This window comes from Tachysurus vachellii, chromosome 14 (assembly GCF_030014155.1).
Source record: "Tachysurus vachellii isolate PV-2020 chromosome 14, HZAU_Pvac_v1, whole genome shotgun sequence".
In the NCBI taxonomy this organism is placed as follows: domain Eukaryota; kingdom Metazoa; phylum Chordata; class Actinopteri; order Siluriformes; family Bagridae; genus Tachysurus; species Tachysurus vachellii.
This window is the reverse complement of record NC_083473.1, coordinates 12,094,786-12,112,045: the sequence shown is the minus strand read 5'-3', so window position 1 is coordinate 12,112,045 and position 17,260 is coordinate 12,094,786. Positions and strand designations below refer to the sequence as shown.

General features: G+C 36.5%; 1 protein-coding gene across 1 annotated transcript in view; it reads right to left on the bottom strand.

Moving 5' to 3' along the window:
- LOC132856605 (uncharacterized) overlaps window positions 1–13,353 on the bottom strand; it is a 75,261-nt gene extending 61,908 nt beyond the window's left edge. The window contains exon 1 of the mRNA XM_060886235.1: window positions 13,344–13,353. The gene's annotated coding sequence lies outside the window, so the exon portion shown is untranslated. The remainder of the gene's footprint in view (window positions 1–13,343) is intronic.
- Window positions 13,354–17,260: the final 3,907 nt, after the last annotated feature.

Below are 17,260 nucleotides of genomic sequence, written 5' to 3'. Positions count from 1 at the left end.
TTTTGAGTTCTCCGCATATCGTAGCAGGGAGTTTTTGCCACCACTGCCTCAGGCTTATTAGGGATAAAGATAAATTTAATTGAATTTTAAATTTCTGTAAAGCTGCTTTAAGACAATATGCATTGTTAAAAGTGATATACAAATAAAATTAAATTCAATATAATTCAAATCTAATTTGAGGTCGAGGTCCCGCTCTCTCCTGCTTGGATTTCTGATTAGATTCAGTGTAGTAAACAGGACATAACGACAACATGTAATATACACTCAGAGTAACAATGGATGCCTGTCCATAATGCAGGCATAAATGTCAATGAACCTGTGGTATCTCGCTCACCAATGATCTGACACATGTGCCATAGTTTTGCTTACAATTACCGATTTCTTTGGCCGGGGAAAGAATTTTCCCTCTGTTCAAGATATACATGTGCCTCTAACAGCTCATTATAGCTTCTACCTATTTAAGAAAACAAAGTGTACTTTGAGGAACATTAGTACCACAAAAAAGTTCATTTCATTTCACAGCTCTCAGTATGTTCTGTTGCTTTTTCTTATTTTTAATTTTCATAGAAACATCCATTTCACACACAATCTCTCGCTATAATACATACAATACACAGTCAACAAAGCCGTAAATCAGGCCCAGAAGGACTTCTGTCCACACTCTGAGAAGACCCTGCGTTCTGTTCATATATCCATAGACCATACAACAATCTCGTGCTGCAGCACCATTTTAAATCCCTGTATATTCTGAATGAGAGCTGTTCATGGAGAAAAAAGATAATAAGATTACTGAAGAGGATTTTTCCAGTGCTTTGGCCTACAAAAATGCATATGACAGGCTTTTCTTAAATAAGTTTATCATCTTGACAGTTTCCTTTCAAAATGTGTGGAATGCATCACAGCGACTGGCTTGCACTTGTGTCCAGTAAAATTATCTTGGAAGGCATTATCTTGGCTTAACTGAAAATATTTAGGAGATTTGACACAGAAAAAAAAGCCAGGTTATTGACCTGGTAGATTACCGTGGGCTGCGCTTCTTTGTTGAACTTAAAACCACCGGCAATGAAACTGAAAAACTGACAAGCCAAAATGTCAAACCTCCAACAACACCTACGCTAGCTGAAAATAACATAACATAGCTAAATGGACATCATGCAACAAATACTCCGTATCCTTTTTTTGCCACCATTTCTAAGTAATGAAAGGCAAAGCAGTTACTTGTAAAAAAAAAAAAAAAGCAGTTACTCTTCATGATGCTCAATGGAAATAAAAACCACAGCTAGCTGTGTTTAGATGAAGTAGCAGTTTAGGGGAAAACAAACATGACCTAGATCTCATAAACAAACCAGCAGATGCTGTGCCACTCTATAGCCAAAACTGTGAAACCTGATGAGGCGCAACATTGTGGATGGAATCCCTCGACGCAATCTATGTCCAAATGCACATCCTCCTCCGTATCCAAGAGATAACAGAAATATTGTACTGTCTTTCTCTTCTGTTCAGCCATATTTTCACAAGGCAATAAACAACCTAAACAAGGATATAAAAGCGACCCGGAAATATAAATACTGTCTGTGAGAGAGTTTTGATTTTGTAGTCTTGGCCAATAAGGCAATGACCCAAAGAGTTGTTGAATGTCTATGACCTCTCTCTCTCTCACACACACACACACACACAGAAAAACAAAACAAAGAAAACTATACATTCACATATTTTGCATTATCTTTACAGTAATGTGACTATCTGGATGGAAAAGTCATGGACTTCCCTGTTATTGCTGGCAATGTCTATGGAACAGTTTATCTTACAGTAAACAGCATATTTCAGTAATCAAAATAGTCACATTCTTACATTACTCCATACATTTTGGTAATATCCGGCTATGCCATTTCAAGTATGGTCAAATTATTGCGTGGGTGAGTTTGTGTCTGTACACAGCATGCAGCAGCTCATGATCAATGGCAATAACTGTAACACAGTAAATATGTGGTAGCATAAGCATGTGATTGTTTTGATTAGAGAAATGCATTATGTGGTTGTATTTCACCTGAAGAAACATCAAGTGAGTCCTTTTGGAACATAAATTATGAATCTTTTCCCAGAAAAAGAAGACAGAAATTTAGGATAGTGTTGAGTATTAAAAGTAAATATGTAACTCTGTAAATATATAACTTTAAGTAGTAGTATCTAATATAATAATAGATGATGCATCCATTATGCAACAAAACACAAGAAAGGTTGTTCAGTATTTGTATAGATATAATTGAATAGGTTTCAACAAACCTCATTAAGATGCTTCAGTCAGCACAAGGAACATCAATCACCATGAGAAATGTAATTTGGGACAAAAGATGAATTTGGGTCTTCTAAACAGCCATGACTCATAGTGTGTAGCTGTAGGTGTAGGGTTTTCATATACTGCTCCACAGGTGAAGATGTTCCCAGGTATTTAGTTTTGCCCCAAACCTTTTTCTGTCAGAACTTTCCAGTTATCTTCATATGACTGCAACCAAATCTCTACAATAAGAAAACTCTGACATCTAAAGCCACACGTTTCCCAGTAAGACCCTCACCTGCATAACCATCTACACCACCTCACCCCTCCACACACAAACACACCCGCACTCATTTTTTATATTAACAGTAATAGTAATACACACAATGTAAAGGGATTATGGTAAAAAGTATTCTTAATAAAAACAAAACATTGACATATATGACAAACGGTGAAATGTTTGCATAGTCTTTATATGCACATATACGGCAGGTTTGACTGACGGGTGCAGATATAATCAGTGATAGGTTAAAATGAACTCCCCAGAGAGATCCCCTATGGGTCACTGTTTCCAATCACACCTGCTCCTTTTCTCTTTTGCCCTTGGCAACATGCATGCCAGTCCAGACAAGCAATCAAAGAACACTGTACTGCATTGATACCTGTCTGCTATGGGATGCACGCCCAGGATTTTTTTTTTTCTTTTTAATGTTATTGCTTGTCAAACATGGCTGCCACTTTAGAGCCAAGTTATGCAGGCACAAAAAAAACACCACAGAATATTGGTAGGAAATGGGTCTCAGACTCAAATATTTGAAATAATATATTAATATATTAATCATATACTAACAATTGGATTAAACATCTAATCTAGATGTTAATAACATCTAATCTTAGTACAACTAATCACATTTCACAGAGATTTATTCATTAAAAGCTGAAAGTATAAAACTGGCCAGTGGAAGGCAACAGTGCAGGAATAAATATATTCTGCCCCAAATGGCCATGCCTAACTGTTTAAACACCAATCACTACCAATAAACTGTGAAAACTATTTGGAAGTCTGGAGGCACTGGTTTTAAAATTCTGCTCAAGTAGAACTCGGGCAGTGTGTCCACATAGCAAGTCCATATACCAGTGTCTACATCTCACTGCTTTCTCTGAGTTGTGGACCAGAATCAAGCATCATGCTGGCTTCCATGTGCTTTTGAATCATTCATGCATCAGTAATAATGGATCGAAGATAGAGTGTCAATCTGCTTCCATTTAGAAAAAAACACTTGGATAGGAGATAAAGTAGTCCCATCTGAGTTGTCCTCTTTGCTCTTTTAGTTATTAATTGGAAACAAACTGCCATCCATAGCAACATACAAAGAGCTCCAGGCCTGGGATGGCTCAGAAGAGACACAGTGATTTATCAGAATAAGAAGTGAGTAGCCACTTCCAGGGCCGGGTTGGTGAAAAGATCTTTGTTTTTTTGGTTTTGCACCGAATCTAGTAATCCTAAGTAAAATATGAAGGCACTTTAGTGAGACACTAAACCACTGCAACATGATCTTTCCTTATGCAATTGATTTTATCCTTTGGGTTCATTAGTCAAAAAAATAGGTCAAGAAAAATAGTTTGTAGAGTTAAGTGTAGCATAAAGCCAAAGTTGGAAAAGATAACACTGCCTTCAGTGTGTACAATTACTAAAATATGAAGTAGGATCTGCATTGCTAGTTTATTATGAGAAGGACTCTAAGACTTTGATTTTTAATCACATAATAATTGCCAAAGGAGTATAAAAAGTGTACAAGCTCCAGTCAACTTTCAGCAGCAGATCTCATATTAATTACATAAACAAAACCACAACAGTGAGTAATATTTCAGAAAATTTTTTTTTTTTTTTTTTTTTTACAATTTGCTGTCACCACTTACATTTCATTATAATGTCTTCATGAAGTCTGTTTCCAATTCTAATAGTAATAATGATAATAATACAATATGTCTTTTACATTGATGACTCTTTAAGTAGTTCCACAAACAGTCCTCCTCATCAAATACATATTTTTGCTTGTTCATTGTTCCACACTGTCTGATTTTTGCTTTGGCTTTCTTAGTCAAAGACATATTATTCACTATATTTGCTCTATATACAGTCAGGAAAAACTGGTGCCTCTTTTGCTATAGAATCAAGTCACATAGAGTAGCGTCACTACACATGAGTACAAAGTAATTCTAACTCAGCACCTTTGATGAAAAAGTTAAACCATGATGAGAGTGACATCTTCCAGGAACACATTTCTGTATACTCAGGATGTGAGTGCTCATAGTTTAATGAATATGAAAATTATGTCACTCTTATGCTAAGGCCTCCACAGTCATCAGATCTCAAGCCAAGTGTACATCAATGGGAGATTTTGGACTGAGATCGCTCTCCCTCTCCATCATCATCATAAAATGTGTAGCGATACCTTTTAGACAGATGACGTTCATTCCTCCAATATCGTCCCAGAAACTTGTGTAATCTATTCCAAAGAGAACTGAAAATGTCCTGTGTTTCCTTTAACATGTATTTACTGTACATGGGGCTTCAGAACTGTTGGAACAAGGTAACTGTTGCTCATATGAGTGCTCCATTACACCACATGAAATCCTTCTCAAAGTGGGGAAGCATAACCAGGTGGTCTTTTTTAGACAGTATTGGAAATCACAACCCACCTTAACCCTCGACCTATTTTACTTTATTGTTTGACTGGTCAGTGCAATGGGTTAAATCCAAATGTCAATAATTCAAAAACAAATAAGCATATAAATAATGTTAAAATCTGTTTTTTTTTTTCACAATTAGTAAAAGGTTCAGGGATAAAAATCTGAATGGCTCCAATAACTACACAATATATTATTCTACACATATAATATGTCTAATTAATGAATAATCGGATTATGTTTACAAATAAAGTTTCCCTGAGGGAGTCTGTGGTATACAGTTAAAGGGACCCATGACAAAAAGATAAGCAGGGGTTATTCCAGGTGCTTGACATTCACCTGTTAAATAAGTTTTATAGAAAACTGGTGGTCCAGTCAGTCCACTTGTCCATAATTTGGGACATTGGTCCTAAATGTGGATCGCGTTGCTCTTGCCACAAAGAGACAGAGAAGAGACCTCAAACCATAGCAGCATACAATTATCCAAAACAAGCGAGCCAGACAAAGCTCTTTCCAATAAGTTGAAAAACAACACTAGACACATATGTGCACACACACACACACATTTTTGCAAAAACACTTTTATGCGCTCATACTTTTCAGTCTAGGATTTCATCTTCTTACATAAGTGTCACATTTCTCACACAAACTACTCACCAAACACACGCATGGGCTAAGAAGAAAGCCTGCATTATTTAGATGATTATAGACAAATCTAATTCTTTATTTAATCAATCAAACTAAACTAGAAACAGATTTTCGCTGACAAAGCTGAAATACACACTCAATTCATAAAGACACGTATGCAAAAACATGTTCTTCTATTTCTAAAAACATGTTATGACTAGTTCCACACAGCATTTTCCATTTAAACATTGGTGCAAGTGCTCAGAAAAGAGCAAGTAGGCATGTGTGCAATGCTGGCATTCACAGGCATTCCTCACACGTCCCTAAAGGGTACCTGAGCGTCTCTCACCTCACTGTAATGTGATGCTGTATATTAGAGCCCCATGACATGCTGAATATATATAGGATTAACTGAGGAGCATTTCATCACTATTGGAGTCATCCAACAAGAACTCAACATATTTTCTTAGAAGTTTTCACTTTTTGGAGTAGGGTGGGGTTTGGACAATCATAGGGTGAGGTATGTTGAGCTTTTTTACAGAGACTACACAAGCCCATATGTTTCAAATGAGGTCAGTCTGCCTGTAAACTGGACATAAGAACACTCACATATTATATAAGCCATAATATCCAATGCAAAACCAGCAAAGAAACAGGAAGCTTGGGCTTCTTTTGGAAGCTCACAATCTGCAATTTGGTCTTATTTTGGACATTTTTTTTCTGAGTAAATATAAACACAATTGACAGTGATCTGAACTATCCCGGTCAACTGAAGCTTGCCATCTGATTTAAACATGGTGTGTTGGGTAAACCAAGGTACATATCAGTGGGAATAAATGTCTAGAGTGAAAACCATGTGGCTGTATCCACCATCTGCCAATATGTTGAGAAATGAACTGCAAGAAGTTCTTCTGCAACAGAGCAGAAAGAGACAGCATGTAATGTCTATCCCATCAGAAAGAGAAGACACTAAGCCCAGAAGTCCTGAAAGAAAGAAAGAAGTTCTGTTGAAACCCCAATGACTAACACAAATAAGTAAAATTTGGGATTTCTAGGTAATCTAAAGCAATTAGCACAAAAAAGAGTCCAGATCCATACAAATTAGGCTGCACTACCTCAAGGAACAAGTCCATATAGACCAAAATCCACATGACCTCATGAGTTTGAGCTGCAAACAATAGCAAGATCAGAACTTTTGTAGAATTTCAAAGGAAAATGTTTCAGTGTGGTTGTATATAAATCTGATTCAAATCAAATTCAGCGAAGAGAGATGCACACTTGGGACAAAACAAACGATAAAACAAGTGCAGATGGAAATTGTGTTTTCGAAAAGGAAAAGGAATGTCCACTCAAATTAGCAGTCTGGATTTGCAACGTGAAATCAGTGCATGAAATATTTGCATGAATTTAAACCAATCCAAATAATTCTTTTCATCCACAACTGTGTTAAAACTGTCCATTTTACCTTTCCTATGCATCGTTTTTAGACTGCGGCTACAGTTTGTTTCAACATGTCCTGTCAGGACATTATCACAAGGTGATAGCTACAGGCTTCAGTGTGACATTCCTTGAAAAGTTTCATTATGAGCTTGAGCTCCAAAATCTGTGCTGTGTAATGTGTTAAATAAGGTACGACACACAATGGGTACGTGCAATTTTTCATAAAAAGCAAGCAACAACTTTATCAAAAGATGTTATTTTGCAAAGTCATATTTTAGCTTACTCATGACGCTGTATCAAATGCCTATTTTGTCACTGATTCAGTGGCTTTTTAAATATTTGCTCCTTGTTTAGGTTCCCATATGATTATTTTATTTCATTAATAACGTCATTAATAAATAGAAAATCTTTACACAAGATTGCATGTTGCTTTATAGTTTAAAATATGCCAGTGGTATGTATAATTAACTAGGATGGTGAAGAGACCACACTTTCAGTACTCTAGTGGAATTGATTGTTGCAGTTGTTTCAGGATGAACAGTTAAACAGCACATAACAAGCTGAAAAAGAAAAGAAGCCCTTCTTGAGAGAATTTCATAAAATACAGCGTTTGAACTACAGTACAATCGGTGTTGTCGGTCACCCGCACCATCAGCATGTTTGCTGTCAAAAAGATCTGTAAAGCTTTGGGCTGTTTTGTGATATGAGGTAGATATTTTAGGCCAAATCCCGGTTGTCCCTGCCAGGACATTTGAAATATATAAGACAGAAATGGTTTAAATGAAAAAGGGAATTGAAGGATACATGCACAAGCTTAATAATAACAAGTATTAAACTGCTCTGTATGGAGGAACAGACCTACAAATCTCTCCGTTTGTTAAACCTTAAAAAAGAGTCTCAGAGCTGTTAATTATGTTTTCTCACTTTTTATTCTCTCTCTCTCTCTCTCTCTCTCTCTCTCTCTCTCTCTCTCTCTCTCCCAAATAAAAAAACAAAACATATAGTTCATGAACATGTACATGAACTATATATTACTATAGTAATTTAACACTGCAAGTAAAAGGGTCCTAAATAGCAGGCAGGTCTTTAACATTCTCATGTTCTGAAGGAGCTGCGTAGCTTGGGTGGAACTACAGCACTGTAATGACATTATCTATCTGTCAGTGAAGGCAATAACAACATGCTCTCACACAAGACCGAGGCTCCACCTTGACCACCTCCATTTCCAACCCTGCAGGCTCTCAAACCTGTCAGTCACATGTTAACTGCTTAACCAGCTTAGATATATTACTTAAAAAAGGTCTCTTACACACACGTGACTTTAAAAGCGAGCTCTTCAGCATGGTCATGCCTTGCTAAATGCTCCCTTGAAGTATTTCCTGGCCTAAAAAATGCTAATAATATTTAATATTTTCTTATAAATTGTGATGCACTATGGATTAAAATTATTGTATCGAATCAATTCAAGTAAAACCATGTCAATAAGCTTTTATTATCATTTCCAACAAATATAGCTGATTCAAAACAACGTTCCTCCAGGACTACAGTGCTACATAAAGCATAGAGCTACATAAGACAACAAAGCTAAGGAATAAATAGTCATTTAGCCTAGCCATATAAAGTGCATTGTGTGAAACCTAGTGCAAATAGATGTACAATACAATACACCACAAGATAGAAAAAATAGTGCCGACCAGTTTCCAGTCTGCTACATTACATTACATCCCTTGACCTTCTGTAAAATACACAGCAATTATGTGTTACATAATCTTCATTAAAAACACACAAGGTAATGCTTTTAATATGTTTTTAAAAGGAAACATGTGGCTCACGTGGAATCATAAAAATCATGTGGCAGCAATAACAACACTCTCTCACACATGACTGAGGCTCCACCTTGGTCATGTCCTGCATATCAACCCTGCAGGCACTCATACCTGTCAGTCACCTGTTGGGGCAGAGCACGAGGGTGGAGCAAGCAATGTTAGAGGTAAAACCCAAATATCCCACCCAGATAGAATTTCATTCTGAAGTGACAGTTATGAATCCCTACATATCTTACTTAAAGGGTCTCAATCCTACTCAAACACATAGATCTATGTAGCTGTCATAGCAGCTAAGAAAGGAGGTTTAAACCTTCTGAACCACGGTGTTTTGATTACCAGTTATAAATAAACAACAGCCACAAATGTGACTAGTGGATCTTGTTGGATTTCTGTCCAAATTGATAGACAGCTGATTACAATACAGAAACAAAAGCAACAGTGAAGATGGAATCTGAGGCAAGTGATGACATGGTTGTCTACAGTCTGGAGAGGTTTTGGGGTACGGGTCATTACTGTGGAACAACCAAAGCTTAATATTTGGTAGTTTATATTAAAAAGACATTTTTAATATGAACAATAAAATAACTCTCTCTATTTTTTCTCTCTGTCTTTCTGAACATACGTGATAGAGAGAGTGAGAGACAGTCAGAAAAATGAAGCTGCAGGAAAGCAGCCATGCCAGAAAGTGTCAGAGAGCACAGTGCACTTAAATAATTTTTCGGTATTAAACAGAATATCGATCAGTATTGATCAGAAACACTTTCACCTCTACATGTTAACCAGCTATTAGCTCAGACTGACACAATGTATGCATCTATTCCTTGTATTATAGCTATGTTTAAAACAACTCTGCAAAAACCTATCATAGCAAGTTCTGTAAAAAGATCTTAAACGTAGGCAAATGCGACTATTTTGTTTTTATTATACTGTTTTGAAATGAAAACAGTTTTGAAATTAAAACAGTGCTTGAAATGATCTTATTCTATTGTAAGAACATTTTGCTCACTTCAACTTTTAAGCTTGAAATTTGTATATCTAGGATTAACGTTCTTGTATTTGCTATATAATTACCTCAAAATATCTTCACTTCACTTTACACATATTTTGCAGTGAATTAAAATGTGTTTCTCTGAAATATTCATTTAATTACAATAGCTCTGTGTTAATGTGCTGTACATGAAACTGAGTGATGTGGTACTCCTGACAGTCAACAACAAACAGTGCTGATGTTCTTGACCAGGTACCCAAAACCATATAACTGAAACACTTAATACTGTAACAAAAGTCAATGGAAAAAACACAGTTCCAGTTTATTCTGTCCTAAAAGTTTTAGCGGTGGAAAAAGCCCTAAAGACAAGTTTATATAATGACAGAAAAGTCATGGGTTACAGGAAGGTTAAATTTGTCATTTGATTTAAACGTGAGTCCTTTTGTTGCCCCTGTAGGCATACACCAAGGTGAAGGCACAACTATAGCTGAAAATGAAATCAAATGAAATGTTGCTGATATTGATGGATTTTGCAGAAGCCTGGGGTGCATTCAAAAGCATTTGTTGATACCACAGACATCAGCACAACAGATCACATCCCAGCAAAAACTAACACACATGATCCAAGACCACAAGACCACTGCTGCTACACACCGCTCAAGCCCATGCTTACATCTTTAAAAATTTGTACTCTATGTTCTCAGCATAATATCACAATGATTACAGTCTAAATATCCGCTAATCACTCCCTGACCTCAGACGTGCCAGCTCTCATGCATTTCATCCTGGTCATCAAACAAAGTGCCCAGGAGAAAGCTTGTTTTTTTAGGTTTGAAGTTAGAGTACAGCTTTGATGTGTTTTTTTCAATGAAAAGACTGCGACAAAATCTATGTGTCTAACCAGCCTTGGCATGTTACTGAAGAAGCAAAGTCCCCAACAGGGTGTGGCTTATTTATACACAGTTGCACAGCCTCTAATAACTTAGACACTTTCTTTATCATTAAATGGGTCTAACTCATGTCTTCCTAGACATTCCCTTGCCAAAAAATGCTTAGAATATTTATTATTTCGCAGAGGTTGTGATAAGTCTTACAAATTAGGCTCTTTACAGCTGCACTATCTCTTAGAACCATTACCAGAAATGTATATCTATCACTGATATTCTTATCAAGAATTACTGGAATAGAATGATTTCAATAATAATACGCACACTGCTAATGAGCTAAACGTCCCTGGAGGTATTCATAAAACTACTCCTTAACCGCCTGGAAGATACAGTAAAAAAAAAAAATAAAAAAAAAAAATAATGTATCTAGGAAACTTCATTTAAAAAAACACACAAGTTTATCTGTATACTATTTTTTAAAGGCTTATAAATCATGCACTTAAGGCTAGGATTTACCTGCTATCACTTTTTGCTGACAAATGTATAATCAACTAAAATGATGGAGTTTGAACTGTATCGAAACAAGACAAAGTCAGCAGAGGAAAAAATAATTGTGCAACTCACAGTGTCCTCTCGGCCTCTGACGTTTTTGAAACTTTTTTGTGGCTTCTAAACCTCATGTCTCTGGCCTGCACTCACACTCTATTTATGCAAGAAAATAAAGCCGAAAAGTCGGCCCCTCCTAAATCTGTAAACTGCAATTAAGCTAAATTCAAAGTTTATTTCCAAATGCCATCCTTGCTCCAGACCATGTGAGACGTTGGAGTCTAAAATTATCACACTATGGGTCAGGCAGCCCGTGAGAAGCCAGTCCATCTACTAGCCTCTCCAGGCCCCAAGCAGTTTCCCAGTGTGTTTACTCTGCTTACTCCTGAGCACACACACTATACAGTATATTGCATGACAGGTAACACTAAAAGGAAAACAAACAGAAATTAGATGATATAAAAGTAAAACTAAAGCATATATATCAGTGTATATTCAATTCAATACGATTTAATTCAATAAAATTGCATTTCTATAGAGCTTTTAACAGTGGATATTGTCTATAGTTCATTACATTAAAGTTAAACAGATCCCCAGTGCAATACCCACAATGCAAAGCAAGCCCATGGAAGACAGTGGATTACAGTATGAGACTGACTACAGTTGGACTACCAGAGATCAACAACTGGCTGTGTGCAAAAAAGCTGCTGGTAGCGTACCATGCACTACACACCCTATATTTCTCTCTGTGCTTCAGTAAGCAACAATGTCCTAACCTCAGTCCTACGAGTCAATGGCATGTAATCGGAAGTGGAATAAGGAGCAATTTACAGCAGCCAATCCACCTACAGGCATGTTTTAAGGAGTGAACCTTCAGAGTACCTGGAGACAACCCAGACAGACACAAGGGAGAATGCTTTATTACAGCCTTATAATATTTTTATGATGTTTACTAGTCTTTCCACCTAGGCATGTTATGCGTACGTGCTTACTGATACCTTCCACAAAAAATTTATTAGACCAACCATGACGCACCGCTGTATCATTCCTCTAAAAAGCATGGGTGGGAGACAATCACCTAAGGAGTCTAATTACACACAACCTAGCAATCCAGCATGGAAAAAGTTGAGACATCACAAATCTGTGGAACAAAAAAAATCTTCTCATCTAAAATAGTAATCAGAAAATGCGTTGGAAAGTCAGAAAAAGATCTAAGACTGCTGTTTGCCATGGAGTAATCTATGCAGAATGCAGACAGACACACTTAATCCTGCTAAAGTTCAAAGCTGCACTACACATGTGCTGCCAACCTGCACAAGCACAACATGTGCTCCATGATGCATACATCACATACACAGTATGATTCACAGTGATAAAGAGAGAGAGAGAGAGAGAGAGAGAGAGAGAGAGAGAGAGAGAGAGAGAGAGAGAGAGAGAGAGAGAGAGAGAGAGAGAGAGAGAGAGAGAGAGAGAGTTTAAAAAAAAGAGACAGATTTCTTATCATTTCTTTTCTCTTGGAAAAGGAGAAAATTACAACATATAAACATATAAAAAAAAAAAAAGAAAAATGTTCTGTACTTCTGATATCTAAAGGCTTCCCATAATCAACTGTAATTATTTATCAACGTAGACGTTCACTTGCACTTGACCCTGATTAACTAAAGGTTTTGGGTGTAAAATCATATGAGAAATTATAACACTTGCAAAAAAAAGAAAGCTGCTTTCTAACTGGATGTACAAATGAACAACATAGGATGTTTTGTCCATTTTGGGGACAAAATATATATTCCTAATATATACCTGACCCTATAGTGGTAACTATATTTACATAATTATGTACATGCAAATTAATTATTCTTTACAATCTTTCTAAATTGCAAAATAACACTGCTGCATCTGTCATGTGCTATGAGGATCAAAGCAAAATATGGAGTAATATCTATTAATTATAAGCATAGAACTATTGAAACATTTGCTAAATCAAGCCATCAAACATTAAATCTTGGTGAAAAATGAGCACAAGTCTATGATGTGGTAAACAGCTGCAGAAGCAATGAGCTCACTCTTTTTAGGAATCCAGCGTTCTGATGAATGAAGATGCTGCATCCAGACAGAGAAGCAAGGCCAGCTCCACGGCAGATCCTGGGAAAGGTCACTGTTGACCAGGAGGATGTCCAAACTCACTGGGGCTGTAGCCCCTGACTCATCCACGCTCCATATAACCACAGAGTTCACCAAACAACAGCTTTAACAGCATACACTGAGTGAGTCACCCTCCACACGCTTGATGTGAACAGCGAGTGTTCATATTAAACACAAAATGTGTTTAGTCTAGATCTAGGCTTAATTTGTGTTTGTTAAGATGTCATTAGTTTGTAAACTTGCTCGAAATATCTGGCGAGCAAATGAAGTTACTGTACTATAATAGCTAGTGTGCTGTGTTTGAGCTTATGTATCACACTGTGCCCTTTACATAGAGAATCCCTCAAAGACCAATTCAACAGACAATTATTAAACATATACAAGCTCAGGCATGTAAAATAAAGAGTGGGTATTCACATCTGTGCCCCAGATTCCTCTTGAATTATTACAGTTTTAAAAGCAGTAAAAGAGTGACAGATTCATTATGTGGATACAGTGATGACCAGAGAAACCCGACTGACTTTCCATTTCCTCATGTTGGGGTGGAATCATGGTTTATACTCACATGTGATTCTTCGTCACACCAGAAAATTAAATGTCTGTTCGGGACATCAGGGATGCTATTTATAGGCACCGTATCAAATCCTGACCTGGAGTTTCACCCTGTATGGTACAGAACAAAATACAAAACACAAACATTAATCAGTGAGTTATAGTCAGTAGGGATGAAACTACCTGGATGCTCCATTTGAGCTTGACAGTCACAGACACTGTTCTCTCAGTGTGGTGAGTAATGCTACGAACAGTTTCCACTCTCTGAGCCAAAATCAGTCAAATAAACAAGAAAAGCTCTTGGTGGATTATGGCTAAAACTATTCACCAAATGTGTGTTGGACATAAGACAAATAATATTTACCAAAGTTAAGATGTGGAGCAGAAATGCAGACAGGGTTAGAGGTTTAGACAGCACTGCTCATTCTAAATCACATTCTGTACCTTCATTTAGCTAATCCGTGTGTGACACATGGAAGGCATAGTTCTGATAATTACTGTGGTTACCAAAGTGGCCCTAAGCACAAGATGTATCAAGCAACAACCACCGAAATGAAAAGATCGTTTCGTATAAACAATAGCAATTTCAGTTGCTGTAATATAATTGTGGCTTTTCATGTTTTAGTGTGGTGTTCATAAACTAGCAGGTTAACCCTCTAAGCTCCAAGCTATTTCTGGGGGTTTCTACAATCTTCATATATTAGTTAACTGTTTATTTGAAATATTTAACTGTTAATCATGTGACCCATTTATGTTCAACCTTGGAGTAATTTCGACTTGCTAGTAGTTCTCAGACGTGGTCTAATGATGGGATTATGCAAGCCATGCCGAAGAGTTTGGATTTGGTTTGGACATGTGAAAGTTAGCAGTAAATTCCCTAAAAGACCTGTGGAATTCAAATCGCCCTAAAAAAATCTCTTTACAAACTACAAACCTAAAACTATAGGTTTTAAAAATGGTTTAAAGCATTAGAATAAAGGACACTGGCATCTTGATGGTACTTACTGTTACTGTTTTGGCAACATCTTTAAAGAAAACCATTTAGTGCTACAGTTGACAGGGATGATGGCTTTCATTGTGCCATGTGATTCAAGAGAAAATCATTTGAGCAATAGGCACAGGGGATTGAACCAATACTGATGGTATTATTACGTAAAATCGTCAGGATAAATTATGTGATAATACATTTTTCCAAGGCACTGTGGGTATTATTATATCTTCTAAAATATAAAATATTTTTTTTTAACTTTTTTTAAATAACAAGCCGCTGATATGATGAAGGTTTTCTGCTGTAAGGTTTTTTCCTGAAAAATGCCCTCCCCCCATTTATTTATTTTAATTTAATTACTGTTAATGTACATTTGCAGACAATAAATAAAAGTAATATTTTAAGTTTTATTATAAACTACTTCAAAACTATTTTTCTGGCAATTTGCTAGGAAAATTAAACATAGTCCTATATCCAAAACAACATGGAAACTATTAAAGCATAACCTCAAGCATCTGAGTGCTAAAAGCCTTTTCTAACACAGAAACACTGAAACATGGGTTTCAGAATTCAGTCCTGGTAAATGATCAGAACCTTCACAGCTGATCGAACACTGACACTTACTACAGATTCCTCTAGGAACAATAAATATATGTGATTACAAGAATGAGGAAAGTAAACAAGAAGCTGTATTCATCGACAACAATCACAAACCCTGAAAAAAAAAGACAATTCTTGGCCCTGAAGCTAAAATTGCTGATGTTAAATCACTTACTGGCAGCTGCTTTAGTGCCTTGGTGCCCAAAGACAGACATTTTGGAACAACATCCCATTTTGTTGAGCAACAGCAATTGTGAAAGCTGCTAATGACCCTAAAACACTAAAAGTCTTAAAAGTCACTAATAGGAGCAATAAGGCATTGTAGCAGTATCTGGAGAGGGCTTTAATTGTATAATATGACCGCTGTTATCCCACGGTGTAAAGCAGCCTTTAGTCAGCTCCATGAATGTGGGAGAGAAATGAACATGACATGGAACCTTGTGTGACTTCTCTGTAAGGAATATATGGAGATCACAAGGTTTCAGAAGCATCTGTTTGGAATCTTCTTTTCACCATAGTGATTTACTGATTACTCATTCCAGGATTAGTTCCTCACATTACCATAAATACTGATTACAAATCCACGGTCAAGGCTCGGGCAGAACTGTGAACAGTGAGTAGTATACATCATCTACTTAAATATATTTATTATACAATTACATGTTATGCTGTGTTTTTTTATATATTTACTAAGATCAGTGCTCACACATACACACACACAAAAATCAAAAATAAAACGTAAAAGTAAAACTTTACAACTTGGCATCCTCACTTACACTACTTAAAGAAGCAGCAGTTCTGGGTATTTTTGCCATTAATCTGTTTGGACATGTGTACTTAAACTCCTGCATCAGACCCTTGCCCTTAAATTCACCCCAGCCACCAGAAAGGCTGTGAACTGAAGTGTTTGAGAGTAAACAAAAGTGCAAAGAAAGTCCCATGCTGTAAAACAGCTGTGTGATGAAGGCCACACAATGCCAGGCTAAAGCTAAACAACGTGCTCTGGTTCTCACTAGGCGCAAGTCGACAGCTCTCTACAGCCATCAGTCAAAGACACGGACAGCCTCAGGTTCCGTTCTTTAAAGTCCAACTTCTAATTATTTGTATGTTTTTCTTCCAATGTCAGATTTATCCTATTAACCTACGGTACCAATTTCTATTTGTACCGGTTTACAAAGTTCCATTAATTTTCCACAAATTATAGAGATAATATATTCCTGTGTAAAACAGACAGCACATTAGTTCTGTGCTACTTTTATCCCCAGAATTCACAAGAGCTAAATTCAAACCCTGACCTTTAAAAAAATTAACAGCACATGTGATTCTGCTGTAAAGAGAAAATGAAAGAAAGAAAGAAAGAAAGAAAGAAAGAAAGAAAGAAAGAAAGAAGGAAAGAAAGAAAGAAAGAAAGAAAGAAAGAAAGAAAGAAAGAAAGAAAGAAAGAAAGAAAGAAAAAAAGAAAGAAAGAAAGATTGCCTTTAACATTGATCACATTATATAGTCTCAATTAATTCAACCATGAGGAATAATCATAAATGTCAACTAAAATGCTAGTATAATGTGAACGAATCCAGAGTGTATATCTAACTAAACGTTTCAGAGTAGAAAGAAAGGAAGAAAAAGCTGAAAACAACAACAACAACAAAACAAAAGAATACATCCTGAAACATTTAATCAATCACAGTCAAAACAAACTCA